A 14904-nucleotide genomic window follows, 5' to 3' on the forward strand; every position below is an offset into this window, starting at 1 on the left:
TTTTGAATAGACTACCTCATCATTGTAGATGCCTTTTAATCTCCTTAATGATGTTCATCTTATAGCCTTCCCATGTTTGTTAATACAAAGAATCTACATATTGCCATCGTCCTTGGGTTTTGTGAGAGTGATGGTCTCTTCTATTTAAAGCATAATTGGTGCTGATCCCCACTAGTCATTGTTTGATGGCTTTGTGACAAGGCATTTTGGTTAGTAATGACTCATTATGTATGCTATAATGATTAAAAAAGTTTTTATACTTTTTGTTATGAAATTGGTTCATGTTCGTACCAAGTCCTAGTTCTAAAGTATGTGTTTGACATGGTTGTGTAATAGATCCGACTTATTATAAAATAAAGGAGTGTATGTGAGATGAAAATATTCCATTTACTATAGATGATTTCACCCTCATCTTGGGCACTGGTGGAAAAATGTGCAAACAGAATGTGCCTCAATATTGGAAATTGCCTCATTTGTGTACTTAAAAGGGTATTCAAATAACAAAAGAACTCTACAAAAATGATGCTATGACTAGGGGAATAAGAAACTATTAGCACTAACATTAGCACCAAGCAGATAAATATTTAGCTCTTTTTTGTATCCATATTGTTATTTGGGGCCTTGCCCTCTCAAGTTAGATGTGTATGAATAGTACATCCTAGGGCCTCAAAGGTACTCATTCCAACTATGAAATTCCTCATGTTGACCTTTCTCAACATTCACTTGTTGAAAATCCCCAAGAAGTTGTTGATTCTCATGCTCCAATGCAATAAACTTGGTGGTTAAGTGTTCAAGATCACCTAGAACACGTAGATATACTTGTTCAATGACTATGGCCATGGTTATGAGAAGATAGGATCAAAGGTTCTTCGAAAAAAAGAGGAGATAAAAGAGATAGCTATGAAGAAGGGTATGATTCTGGGTCAAACTTTCAAGACCATAGCCAAAGACAAGTTTTAAAGTGAAGAAGAGAATGAGAAGAATAAAATAAGAGAGAGCAATACGAGAAGAACAAGGGTTAAAAAAATATGTTGAAGACTAGTGTTGAACCCGAATGGTTCATCAATACTTGGATACATGCTTATATAGCGTGGTTTTGGCAAATGCATTCGTGCCACCTCGTAGGCACACATGATCACCACTTGTCATTCTTGCAAGCATGCCACTTGGCATCCATGTAGGCATGACACTTGGTGATCATGCGTTAGCCCTTACGAGTTGATAACATTTCAGTAGATATATCCTAATGATTAGAAAGTTCTAAAAAATAATATAATCTAACCTAGTAGTTGAGGTTATACATCTTTTTTGAAGAGGTCATGGGTTCAAATATTTATTACGAGTTTGGATATTTGGTATATGTCCAGAATCCATAATGTGAAATGCACATAAAGATAATCAAAACCACCCTGCCTAGCTTCTTACTTCTTGCTCAATTTATAGTATAGATACAAAGGTACCCATCTTGGGTTGGCTTAACTACATGCATGCTAAAAGGGTGGCACAAAAGAACACATGTACACCAGAACATGAAGATATTATGCACTTTGCACCAAAGGGACACCACATTCCCCCTTTGGGAGAAACAAGGAGGTTTATGCCATGGGGAAAGGACGTGTGCCAATGGATGGGCATGGGGTAGCATAGGGCTTGATCTGGGCAACATGAGTGGAGGTGACTCGGCCGTTGGAATCACGTTGGAGCAAGTAAGTAGTGGATTTGATGACGCGAACTATGGTGAACGGGCTGATCCATCGGTGCATGAGAGATTTATTGAGGCCACGCCGCCGGATCGAGAAGTAAACAAGGACTTTGTTGTGAAATAGGGGCTTCTAATGGACGTATTCACATTGTTCTATTTGGACATACTAGGTTTTAGGCTATATTATGTCCATAGTGGAAAGTGCAGTTGCCTAAGTCAGTTGGTATTTAAATTTGACTCTTGTAACCTAGTTGCTGGTGGTTTATCTTGTATATTGTGCTGTTGTAACTTTGAGAATAATATAGTTACAGTGCCTTGTGCCTATTTTGGTGTTTCACTTCTCCTTATCTTCAGATATTTGATCTTGTCTCTGATTAAGTTGATTTTACAACCTAAATATGCTATTGTTTGCTATCTACTTAAGGCCTTCATAAGAAGAGTGATGATTCTTATTCTGCACCTGACGGTCGTTCCCAACATCTGGTATCAGAACTTGGTATTCTTGTACTTTGTTGACGACCGTCTTCGTGTCTTCATCAACATCTCATCTTTTAACAACCCTTGAAGATCTTCCTATCAACCTCACCTTGATATAACAGATTCTGAGATTTCAACCCAAATGAAATCTTCCGTCCAACAACTCTCACAATATTATATTCTTGTGAGAAGAAACAATCACAAGTCTGCACTTCATTGTGTTAAATTGCCTCTAGACTAGGCTAACCGGCCGCTCATTGCCTCTGTGATTGTAACCACTCGAAGTGAGATTCCAAATGGGACGGCTACATTCTGTCAAGAGAGAGAGAGAGAGAGAGAGAGAGAGAGATATTTGAAAGAGAATTATTATATTGAAGAGTAAAATGGATTACAAAGAGTAGGCCAAAATGGCGTTGAACCAATTTAGGTTTGGGATGAGTGGTAGATCCCTATTTATAAGTAATAGAGAACACTCTAGAATATTCTAGGTTATTTATCCTAGAATGGAGAGTAATCTAGAAGATCTCTAGAGTATTCTAGAAGGTTCTAGTGATATAGAGCACTCTAGAATATTCTAGGTCATTCTAGAATGTAGAGTAATATAGAATATTCCTATAATATTAGATTTCATATTCTAAAAATTATATATATAAGAATATTAATACAATGGTTAAGGATTTGACATGTGTGCAACAAGGTCGTGGGTTCAAATCCTTTAGAGTCATAATGTGAGTGTCATGATCCTTTCGATGCATGATGTGAGTGTTATCATGACACTATCCCCCTTCTTCGACGACACGTCTCACGGGTCGTAGGGTTTGTATTAGGACCTGGTTTACGAGGATATTGGCAATGAAATGCAGTGACGAGTTCCGCAACATTGGGAAGATTTGTAGCAGGTTCCCAAGTTCGATCATTGGGGGTATAGCCTAGCCAATCAACTAAGTAATACAGCTTGTTGCACACGATTTTAGAATCGAGAACGGCAACAACTTCAAATTCGGGTCCGTCCAAGAACTCGACAGGTGGTGGGGGTGTCGTAAGACGGCCCGAAATTGAACTTATATTATAAGGTTCCAAAAGGGATACATGAAACACCGGATGAAGATGCATGTGCGGAGGGAGGTCAAGACGAAATGCAACATCACTTATCTTACCAGTGATCATGTAAGGGCCAAAACATTGGTAATCCAATTTACTGCAAGGTCGAGTGGTCTTGATGTTGGGTTGGAGAAGCCATACATGATCCCCAACGCGGAACTTTTTTGAGGAGTCTAGACGATGACGATCGGCAAGCCTCTTGTGTGTAACTTGAGCATCGTGCAAATTGTGGAGAATGGTAGCGTGAATTTCTTGGAGGCGAGGCGACTAAGACGATCCTCCGCAACAGGGTTGGTAGGAACATCTGGATGCACATTCATCGTCCACCAAGGATGACAACCCATATTTGCGAAAAATGGGGAATATCCTGTAGATGAATGGTCTGAGTTGTTGTAAGCAAATTCCGCCAAGTGCAAAAAATCAACCCAATCATTTTGTTGATAGTTGATAAAACAACGAGGATATTGCTCCAATGTCTGGTTGGTACGCTCAGTTTGGCCATTTGTTTCGGGATGATAGCCCGAAGAAAGCTTAACCGAAATGTGGAGAAGTTTGAACATGTGCTTCCAAAACTTTGAGATGAATTGTGGACCACGATCATTGATAATATCATCCCGCAGACCATGATGCTTAAATACCTCCCGCATAACGAGATCAACGGTTACCACCTCTTGATTAGTAATCGACTTTGTACAGGGCAAGAAATGTGCAATTTTGGTAAATCAATCAAGCACTGTGAGAATTGCATCAAAACCTTTTGAAACTGGAAGATCAGTAATGAAGTCCAAGGATATAGACTTCCAAGGAGTTTCCGTAATAGGAAGTGGTTGTAGTAAGCCATAGGATCGGTGACGAGGACTCTTTGATCGACAACATATATCACAGCTCCGAACATATTCCTCAACAAAATGACGAAGGCGAGGCCACTGATAGCGTCGAGAAATTAATTCTAGAGTCTTGCAAACTCCAAAATGACCAGCCATTGGTGAGTCATGGAAATGTTGTAAAATTTGTAGTCGTGGGGGACCATCAGGAACATACAATAGATTTTGTCGAAACAGAAAACCACCATGCCAATAGAACTGACGATAGTCATTATGAGGATTTTTCGACCGTGAGCAAGAAGCACGATCTGGGAGGATATGATCCAAAACATCCTTCGCGAAATCATTAGTGGCCATATGATCTCGAATGGAATCAAGAAGAGCGGAATTTTCAAGAGTTGTTATGGCGTTAACTACTATTAATCGTAAGCGATTGGGACCCAAAAGGATTTGTTTTTGATGCTCAAATGCAAGTTCCCTTGGACGAAGTTCCATATAAGAGCGCCGAGAAAGAACATATGCTTTGCCTTGCTGCATCCTAGGGCGATATATGATGATAAAGTCAAAGTGAGTCAAAAATTACGCCCACCGGGCTTGTCGTCGACTCAAGACTCGGGCATTTTGGAAATAAGTCAGGTTCTTATGATCATTGTAGACAATGATCTGCTGAGAAGAACCTTCTAGAAAATGTTGCCATTGTTGAAACGAATCCACAATTGCAAGAAGCTCTTTGTCATGGATCTCGTAGTTGATCTTTGTAGTTTCAAACTTTCGTGAATGAAAGGCGACATGATGTAGCTGTCCATCATCTCCAGTCTGTGAAAGGACACTCCCTAAGGCAAAATTGGATGCATCGGCTTCGAGGATGAAGCGTTTTGTTGGGTCGACATGTGCTAAGATAGGTGTTGTTGTAAATGCTCGTTTTAAGCTTTTGAATGCCTCGGCTCTATCTGGACTCCATATAAATGGCTAATCTTTATGTGTGAGTTGAGTAAGCAGCACAACCTTGGAATAATCTTAAATAAATTTTCGATAAAAATTTGCAAACCCGAGAAAACATTGCACATCACACACTAAAAGGGGCGTTTGCCACTCTAAAATTGCTTGTACCTTCATGGGGTCCATAGCAATACCATCTGATGATACAACATACCCCAAATATTCCACTTGATTCTGGCCGAAACTACACTTTTCTAATTTTGCGTAGAGACCATATTCTCGGAGTCAACATAGTACCTGACGAACATGTTCGTCATGGTCCTCTTGGGTCTTCGAGTAGATTAATATCATCTAGGTAAACTATAGTGAAGATATCAAGAAAATCTCGAAAAATATCGTTCGCCATATGTTGGAAAATAGCAGCTGCATTTGTGAGACCAAATGGCATCACAATATACTCAAAATGTCCATAGCGAGTGCGAAAAGTTGTCTTCCATTCATCCCCCGAGCGAATTCGAACTAGATTATATGCTCCTTCGTGAAATATTTTGCACCACTGAGACGTTCCAAAAGATTCGGGATTAATGGTAGAGCATATCTATTCCGGATAGTCACTTTGTTTATCCCTTGATAATCCACGACCAACCGAAGAGTCCCATTCTTCTTCTTAACGAAGAAGATAGGTGAACCAACAGGGGATCTAAAATGCCGAATGAATCCGTTCGCTAGATTCTCATCAATATATTCCCGCAAAGTCTCTAGCTCTACAAGGGAGAGATTATAAATTGGGCCCCATGGAGGTTCTTTCCCTGGTTGTAAGTCAATAGGGCAGTCGTATGGCCGATGCTCCGGCAATGTATTGGCCTTCACCTTATCAAAGACATCTGAAAACTCCTTGTATTTCTTTGGTAGTTTAATGTCCACTTCACATGAAGTGGATGATGGAGTTGCTACTATTGCGAAGACGAACATGGCCTTGTTCCCCCCTTTCTCCCGCAACTGTCGTAAAGAGATGGTCAATAACTCTGGGGATCTATTATCACATGTAGGAGAGAGGGATGCGGGGTTTGTGCTTTTTTCCCGGGTTTCCTCAATTGTTCTTTTCATCCAATCAATATTCGGGTTATGGAGTTCAAACCAAGGGAGACCTAGAACTATTGGGTGTTCCGCACTACGAATAATGTTGAAAGAGATTATGCTTGCCAAATCGCCAAGAACTATCCTAATTGGCTCGGACTCCTCGACTATATCTCCTGATGCTATGGGACGTCCATCAATGACTCCTACGACTACTGGGCTGGGAAGCTTATTCAAGAGGATGTTTTGTGACAAGGCAAATTCACGATCCATGAAACAAGAGTTGGCTCTAGAATCTAGGAGGGCAGAGGCTAGGACTCGATGACATGTAGACGTGGTAAGCTCGACTTGTGTTGAAAAAACTCTACTCAATTGATTTGATGAAATGGAACCATGACTAGGAACTAACTCTACATAGCTAGGATGGTCCAGCGAAATGGCTCCTATTTTGGCCGGACTTACTCGTTTAACACATCCTCTAATTGGCTCAAGACATCGAATCTATTCTCATGGCATGGACTATGAGGCTTACTTATGTTATTAGAAGTAACAATAGAACTCGATGTAGGGTTTTCATGGGCACTTACTTGGTATACTTGATGCCTAGGTTTATGCGGACAATTTATAGCTATATGTCCTGGACTGCCACAATATAGGCAGAGGCGATGTGCTCGACATCGTTGCTTCTCAGCATCTGATAATGGCCCACGACGTTGAGTGGACTCTATTTCCATCGGAGTTGGGCCATCCCTTGTAATGGGTCTAGAAACTTGTGGAGGCGTTGCGACTATGGAAGCGTAAGTTTGCTCAGGTTGGCGGCGTAACATTTGTTGGCGCTCAGAACGTCGCTCAAATAGGCGATTATCACATCGCACGGCTCGACTAATGGCTTCTGTAAGCAACTTCGGATCTTCAGGGAAAGTAAGAAGAAGATCTTTGACATCATTTCACAAACCTTGACGGAATTGATCCATTAAGGCCGCCTCATCCCAAGGGATATCGCATGCCAAGAGACGGAAATCGGCTGCGTAAGTTGACGTAGGACAATCTCCTTGTCGGAGCCTTCGAATCTTGTTTATCGTTGTCCTAGTGTTGTCGGTGTCTCTGAAACTAGCTTGAAACTCTTTCACAAATTCCTCGAAATCCTCCAGCAATGGTGATTTCTTCTTGAGAAGTGGTGCGAACCATGCTAATGCCGTACCGCATAGCAAAGTTGCCACTAATCCCACACGAGCAACACCAGTTGGATACCGATTGAGATGTAGCTGAATAAACAGACGAACCTGATTCAAAAAGCCTCGAAATAAAGACCTCGTACCATCAAACTTGGTGGGGAGCCTAATCTTTGGCTCTCTAGAGGAGTTTTGAACCCTCGACGCTTGCTCTTGTAATGATAATATAGTCACCTCGAGTTGATGAACCCATTGTGATAACTCTTCATATTGTTGAGCTTTTTCGGCGCTCCCTTGTTGTAGGTCTCCAAGTAGCCTTTGATTCTCATGCTCTAATGGCACAAATTTATTTGTGAGCATGTCAAGCTCAGAAAGAACACACATGTATTCTTGTTTGCTCACGGACTCCATAGCTTACGAGGGGAGAGGAGAAGGAAGAAGAGAACTTGTTAGGGTTTGTGGAAGACGAAGAAATGAAAGGAAAAAAATGGTTCAAACTGTCGAGAGATCGAGAGAGAGAGAGATATTTGAAAGAGAATTATTATATTGAAGAGTAAAATGGATTACAAAGAGCAGGCTACAAAATGGCGTTGAACCAATTTAGGTTTGGGATGAGTCGTAGATCCTGATTTATAAGTAATAGAGAACACTCTAGAATATTCTAGGTTATCCTAGAATGTAGAGTAATCTAGAAGATCTCTAGCGTATTCTAGAAGGTTCTAGTGATATAGAACACTCTAGAATATTCTAGGTCATTCTAGAATGTAGAGTAATATAGAATATTCCTATAATATTAGATTTCATATTCTAAAAATTATATATATAAGAATATAAATACAATGGTTAAGGATTTGACATGTGTACAACAAGATCGTGGGTTCAAATCCTTTAGAGTCATAATGTGAGTGTCATGATCCTTTCGATGCATGATGTGAGTGTTATCATGACACATTCATGCTCTATTCGGTTAGGCAACAATCGATCAGGTCATTCGGCGTTGCTCATCTGCTTGTCATAACCATCTGAAGCAGATTCAACCCTAGGAACAACCCCCTTCTATGCTTCATTTGGGAAGACCATTCTGCTCTGTCCCTCTCAACGTTGTAGCCACCTGAAACAGGATCAGCCCGAATAACCGGCACAAACGGCACATAATCTGTGATCGGCTTGTGAAATTGACAATCAAAATCAAATCGATAGTTAATTGTGCTCAATTCGACTAGGTGATACTCAGGAAAACCAATCGGTTCCGTCCCTCCACCCACTATAGTCACTCTGAGCAAGTTTAGTACCTCATTGTTATCCGAAATCCAATTGGCTAACCAATCAACGACTGTAGCGATTGACTGTAGCCACTTCGGATGGAACCGCCAATAGTCGAAGTTGATTTGACTCGTGTCCAAATCTGACTAGAACGATATCGGGTGAATAGGTCACTTGCATCCCACCACTGTTCATAGGAATAGAGCCTAGTCAACCGACACAAAATGGCATCAACATTTCGCTCATCAGAGATGAGTTTAAGGAAGATCAATGGATCGAATTTCAACTTCTGGAAGGAGCAGATGCAAGACTATTTGATAGTCAATGGTTAGATTGACTTACAATGTTGCTCATGAGTAGTCTCCCCCCTTCTTGGGAAACTTTCGTCACAACTATGTGCAATGCTTTGACTGCTGTAGTAAAGTACTTCGAAGTCACAAGCTCAATCTTCACTGAAGCAGCTCGGAGGAAGTCCTTTGCAAGCGATTTGACCAACAACACTTATGTAGTACAAGGTTCGGTGGACCCACCGAACAATCGAGGAAGAAAATCTTCCCGACCACTGACAAATTAGTGAAGCTAGAGCAAGTCCAAGGATAATTGAACATGCAACTACTACAATAAACCCGGACATATCAAGGCCAATTGTCGCGCACTCAAAGTCAAGAATGATAAACCTCATCGAGCTGATCAAAACAGTGGCTGACATGAAGAGGTCAACTACATCGGCTCTTTAGTCGAAGTATTAACAGACGGCCTTATACTTTGCCAGCTGGATCGGCAATTTGACTAGCAAGGTGTGGGTATACCCAACTAGAACCAAAGATCGGGTTTTTTCGATCTTCAAGGAATGGGTCGCCTTGGTAGAGAACCAATACAGTCGAAAGCTAAAATGCCTTCGAACCGACAACGGGGGAGAGTTTAAGTCTGAAGAATTCGTCAAATTTTGTCGACAACGCGACATTCAACGTGAATACACGACACCACATAGTCCGGAGTAGAATTTAGGAACAAATACTGTCTATGCTCCAACACTACGGACTGTCAGATGGCTTCTAAGCAGAGGCCCTACTTACGACAATACACATAATCAATATGTCGCTGAGTAGGCCTCTAAGATTTCGAATACCTCAAGAATTATGGACTGAGAGTAAGCGAAATTACAAGTTGAGGAACTTTGGATGCAAAGCATACACTATCATTCCGGAAGAAGACCGTCGAAACATCGAACCGAGGTTCAGGAAATGCATTTTCCTTGGCTATGGACCAATCAACGAGAAAAAATATCAACTATGGAACCCCGAGCATAGATAAATCATTCGAAGTTCGGACGTAGCGTTCTTCAACCAATCGTCTATGCATAAGACGGCCGAAAGGCCTATTGAAGTCCGAAGGGTAATGTTTTTGAAGTGCGGACCCTTCATGATGGGCCAACTCATAAGTCGAAACATCGAACCGAGGTTTAGGAAATGCATTTTCCTTGGCTATGGACCAATCAACAAGAAAAAATATCGACTATGGAACCCCGAGCACAAACAAATTAATTGAAGTTCGGACGTAGCGTCCAACCAGTCGTCTATGCATAAGATGACCGAAAGGCCTATTGAAGTCCGAAGGGTAACGTTTTCTGAAGTGCGGACCCTTCATGACGGTCCAACTCATAACACGAGGTCGGCTTCACCGGTAGCCGAACACTCCAACACCGATTCAATTTCGACCGATTCGGCACAACCGAATGCTTCGGCTCTGAACCATCCGACCCAAACACCCGATCAGGCTAGCCCAATCATACGAAGGAGATATGGAAGACTGTAACAACCTCTAGAGAGGTATTCTCTGGGAATCTTCTATACGGATGCCGGAGTATCGGCGTCATATGAAGAAGCATCGGCCGACATCAGTTGATTCAGCCACATGGAAATGAACTCCATTCAACATAACAAAACTTGGGACCTGGTCGAATTACCGAAGAATCGATGAGCTCTTCTGTGCAAGTGGGCCTATAGACTAAAAGAGATGTTTGATTCGGCCACCCCAAAATTCAAGGTCAGATTGGCACCAAATGTGTTTCAACAAGAATATGGCGTTGACTTTGACGAAATCTTTTCACCAGTGGTGAAAATGACAACCCTTTGCTTTATGCTCGGCGTCGTGGCAGTCGAGGATTTGGAGCTGATTCAACAAGATGTTAAAACGAGTTTCCTCCATGGTGACCTACACGAGGAAATTTATATGGAGCAGCCAAAACGCTTTGTGGTATCCAACCAAAAACATCTAGTCTCTCGACTCAGGAAGAGTCTATACAGCCTGAAATAGGCACCTAGATAGTGGTACAAGAAGTTTGACGACTTCATCCAATCAGTCGGTTTCTCAAAGAGGTATGAGGACCACTGTCTCTTCACCAAAACAACTCGAAATGCGTCACCCATCTTCCTCATCATCTATGTGGACGACATGCTACTCTCTAAACGACATGCCGAAGAGCTTGCCGAACTTATTCAACAACTGCGGTTGAAGTTTTCAATGAAGGACTTCGATCTAGCAAGACACATTTTAGGGATGAAGATAAGGTAGATTCGGAATTGACAACAACTTTTTCTATCTCAAGCCGACTATATTGGACATGTCTTAGATCGCTTCAACATGCAATTCGCAAAATCTGTATTGACCCCGTTCCTTATTAACCTTCGGTTGTCTCAGTGAGACTGCGTGAGATCCGGTCTGAAGGGGGAAGATATGAAGTAGGTACTATATGCACTGATAGTAGGCTACTTAATGTACGCGATGGTCGCGACACGGTCTAACATTGCTGATGGTGTGGGAGTCATCAGCAAATTCATGCATAATCCCGATCGATCACATTGGAATGCAGTTAAGCATGCGTTCAGATATCTAGTGGGCACAAAAGACTATGGCATCCTATTTGGCCCGAATGATACGTCAGATGTAGTTGCCTACACTAACTCAAAATTTTCCAGTTGTGCAAACAGTCGAAAGACAACAACTGTGTGAACGTAAGTGTTTGCGGAAGCGTAAAACAGAGAACAACACGAGAGAGAGAGAGAGAGAGAGAGAGAGAGAGAGAGAGAGCGAGAGAGACAGAGAGAGCAAAACACAATTTCAAAATTATTTCAAGACCCTGTATACACACTGTGCTAAGTAGCACTATTTATACAAGTCCTCTTGGGACTGACAGAAGTACCATGTACTTCAATGCTCACACGAGCATCTGACACTTACTACGAGACTATAGCTACCTAGTAGTCTATCCTATACTAGGCTTCCGATTGGACTTCCGGTTACGGATTGCACCCGGCCTCCACTGCTTGCAGGTTCGGTTGCTCACCGTCATACCGATCCGTTTCGCCCGATCCGTCTCGCTTACCGGCTCCGGCTTATTCAGCCGATCCGGCTCCGGTTGAGCTTGCCGCTCAACACTCCCCCTCAAGCTCAACCTGAGGTGGGGTCGTAGTGTTGACCTCTGTGGCAGTGGGTTCTTCCAACCGACTTCTCCTGGCGTCACTCCGCCTTGCTCGCGCTCCTCGTCCGGTCCGGTCCCGTTTGCCACGACCCCTTTGGTTCTGCGCACCTCGACCCTCTAGGTCGGCATGTCTGCTCAATAGGCCCATCTCAGCACTCACGTTGCTGTGACTCCGGCGCTTGCCGATCCGTCGGTTCTCCCACGATGGCATCGACTTCCGCTGTGTCCGTGTCCCCTTGGCCTTCAATCGATCCGACTCATCCTGATCCATCTGTTGATCCGAGTCAGCTGTCTCCGACTCGTTCCAGCTCTTGTCCGAATCGGTACACTCCGATTCGACTTCCGGCTTCAGGCCTCTCACCACATCAGACCACTTTCGAGTCTTGGCCTTCTCCATGCTTCCCTCGGCTTCTTCAGCCGGTGAACCGAAATCGAATTCTTCATTCGACTCCGCATCATGGTCAGTACCATCGTGATGACCTCTGCACAGCATGCACTTCTCTTCCTGAGTGCACAACTCTTCTTCACAGCCGCTTGCTCCGATCTGTTCGGATGTGTCGACTTCCTTCGTCGACTCGGCTTCCTTCATCTTCTTGTCTCCTCTTCTTCCGGCTCTCCTCTTACCGACGGGTTCAACAGTTTTTTGGCCTTTGCCCGTTTCGGTAGAGACTTTGCCCTTGCTTCTCCCCCTCAAGTGCGGCATGTCGAGATGCTGAATACCAAGCATGTCGGTAAAGTGCTGCAACTTGTCCGATCCGAGCAGCTTGGTGAAGATGTCGGCAACTTGCCGATCCGTATGAACATAACGTAGGTCAACTTCACCGCTTAGGACCCGCTCACGCACGAAGTGGTAGTGCACCTCGATGTGCTTTGTGCGAGCATGGAACACAGGGTTCCTGGCGAGCTGCAGGCTGCTCATGTTATCGCAGTAAATCGGGATCGGGGTCAGTACCTCGATCCGAAAGTCTCGCAGCAGTCGTCGAAGCTAGATGGCTTCACAAGTGGCAACAGTAGCGGCCCGGTACTCAGCCTCAGTGCTTGACAAAGCCTTTGTGGGCTGCTTCTTGCTGCTCCACGCAACGGCCGCGCTACCTATGGAGAACATGTATCCGGAAGTGGAGCGGCGATCAGACGCATCACCGGCCCAGTCAGCATCTGTGTTACCGGCAAGCTCTTCCGGTATAGCAGTCCCCGGTCCTTAGTGCCGCTGACATACCGTAATATTCGTTGCGCGCACTGAAGGTGCTCCATGGTCAGCTTCTGCATGAACTGACTTACCATGCCGACCAGATAGCTGATGTCGGGTCGGGTGATGGTTAAGTAGATCAGGCTTCCGAAAACCTGTCGGAACCGTTTCTCATTGCAGGCCGGTCCGGAGTTGGGATGGAGCTTCTGGTTCCGGTCCAGGGGTGTGGAGACAGGTCAACAATCTGTCATGCTGAACTTATATAGCATATTCAACACGTAATGTCGTTGTGAGAGCAATATGCCGTCGGGGGTCCGGATCACTTCGATCCCAAGAAAATAGTGAAGGTCCCCCAGGTCCTTCATTTCGAATGCGTCCGACAACTGGGACTTGACGTGGTTGATTTCGGGAAGACCCGGTCCGGTGATGACTAAATCATCCACATACAAGAGTATACATACCGGACCGTTAGAGCCTTGCCGGATGAACAACGAAGAGTCCGACTTAGAGACAGCAAACCCCAGCTTACGCAACCAGTGCGTGATCTTCGCGTTCCAAGCTCAGGGGGCTTGCTTCAAGCCGTAAAGCGACTTCTTCAGTTGGCATACCGCCGACTTGTTCATCTCCGATTGAAATCCGGGGGGCTGAGTCATAAAGACTTCTTCTTCAAGCTCTCCTTGAAGGAAGGCGTTCTTCACATCCATCTGGTGAAGATGCCACCCCCTTGCCGCAGCAACCGCCAGTACCACACGAACCGTCGTCATCTTCGCCACAGGAGCGAAGGTCTCGTCGTAGTCGATTCCGTGGGTCTGCGCGTATCCCTTCGCCACTAACCGGGCTTTGTACCGGTTAACAGAACCGTCGGCGTTGTACCGGTTAACAGAACCGTCGGCGTTGTACTTGACCTTGTACACCCACTTGCAGCCGATCGGTTTACAGTGATGGGGAGGATCAACTAGGTCCCAAGTTTCGTTGGCATCGAGTGCCCACATTTCTTTGTTCATAGCGGCACGCCAATTTGCGTCCTTTGCCGCTTCTGCCTAGCTCTCTGGCTCACGCACTTTTGTCACCTTAGTCATGTACGCATAATGATGCGCCATGTATTCATTGTACCCGTACCGCATGACGGGATCCTTCTGGCGGGTTGATCGGCGCAACGCACCATCACCTGATTTGAGGCCCTTCTTGGCCAGTTCGGTCTTCGTTGCCGAAGATCCGCCTTTCTCCTTTCCGGAGTCGGATACGCACCGATCCGACTCATTGTTGCCGATTTCGAATTCCGGCATCTTCCTCTTCCCCTTCTCTTTGCGCGTGAACCGTTTCCTCGGTTCCTTGCGCGGGGAGAGCATGACAGAGTCTCCACCCCTTGCCGTCTCTTCATCCGACTGGTCCAACCGACTCAGTCGCTCGTTCGGTCCACTTAACCGTAACGATTCCGGACTCTCATCTTGAGTCCCGGCTTCATCATCCTCTGCCAGGGCTGATTCAGGCTCACTGGCCTGATCTTCCGGCATTGGGTCGGGATCGGAAGTCGGAGTCGGTACGGAGTACCAGGATGCCGATTCATCGAACTCGACATCCCGGCTAACTCGGACTTCCTTTGTCCGGGGGTTATAGCACTTATACCCCTTTTGCTCTTGAGCATAGCCGACTAGGATGCATTTTTCCAATTTTGCATCTAG

Source organism: Azolla caroliniana, unplaced genomic scaffold, assembly GCF_043228905.1.
Source record: "Azolla caroliniana isolate FFs.n. ecotype wild unplaced genomic scaffold, voAzoCaro1.0.p SCAF_7, whole genome shotgun sequence".
NCBI classification, from domain to species: domain Eukaryota; kingdom Viridiplantae; phylum Streptophyta; class Polypodiopsida; order Salviniales; family Salviniaceae; genus Azolla; species Azolla caroliniana.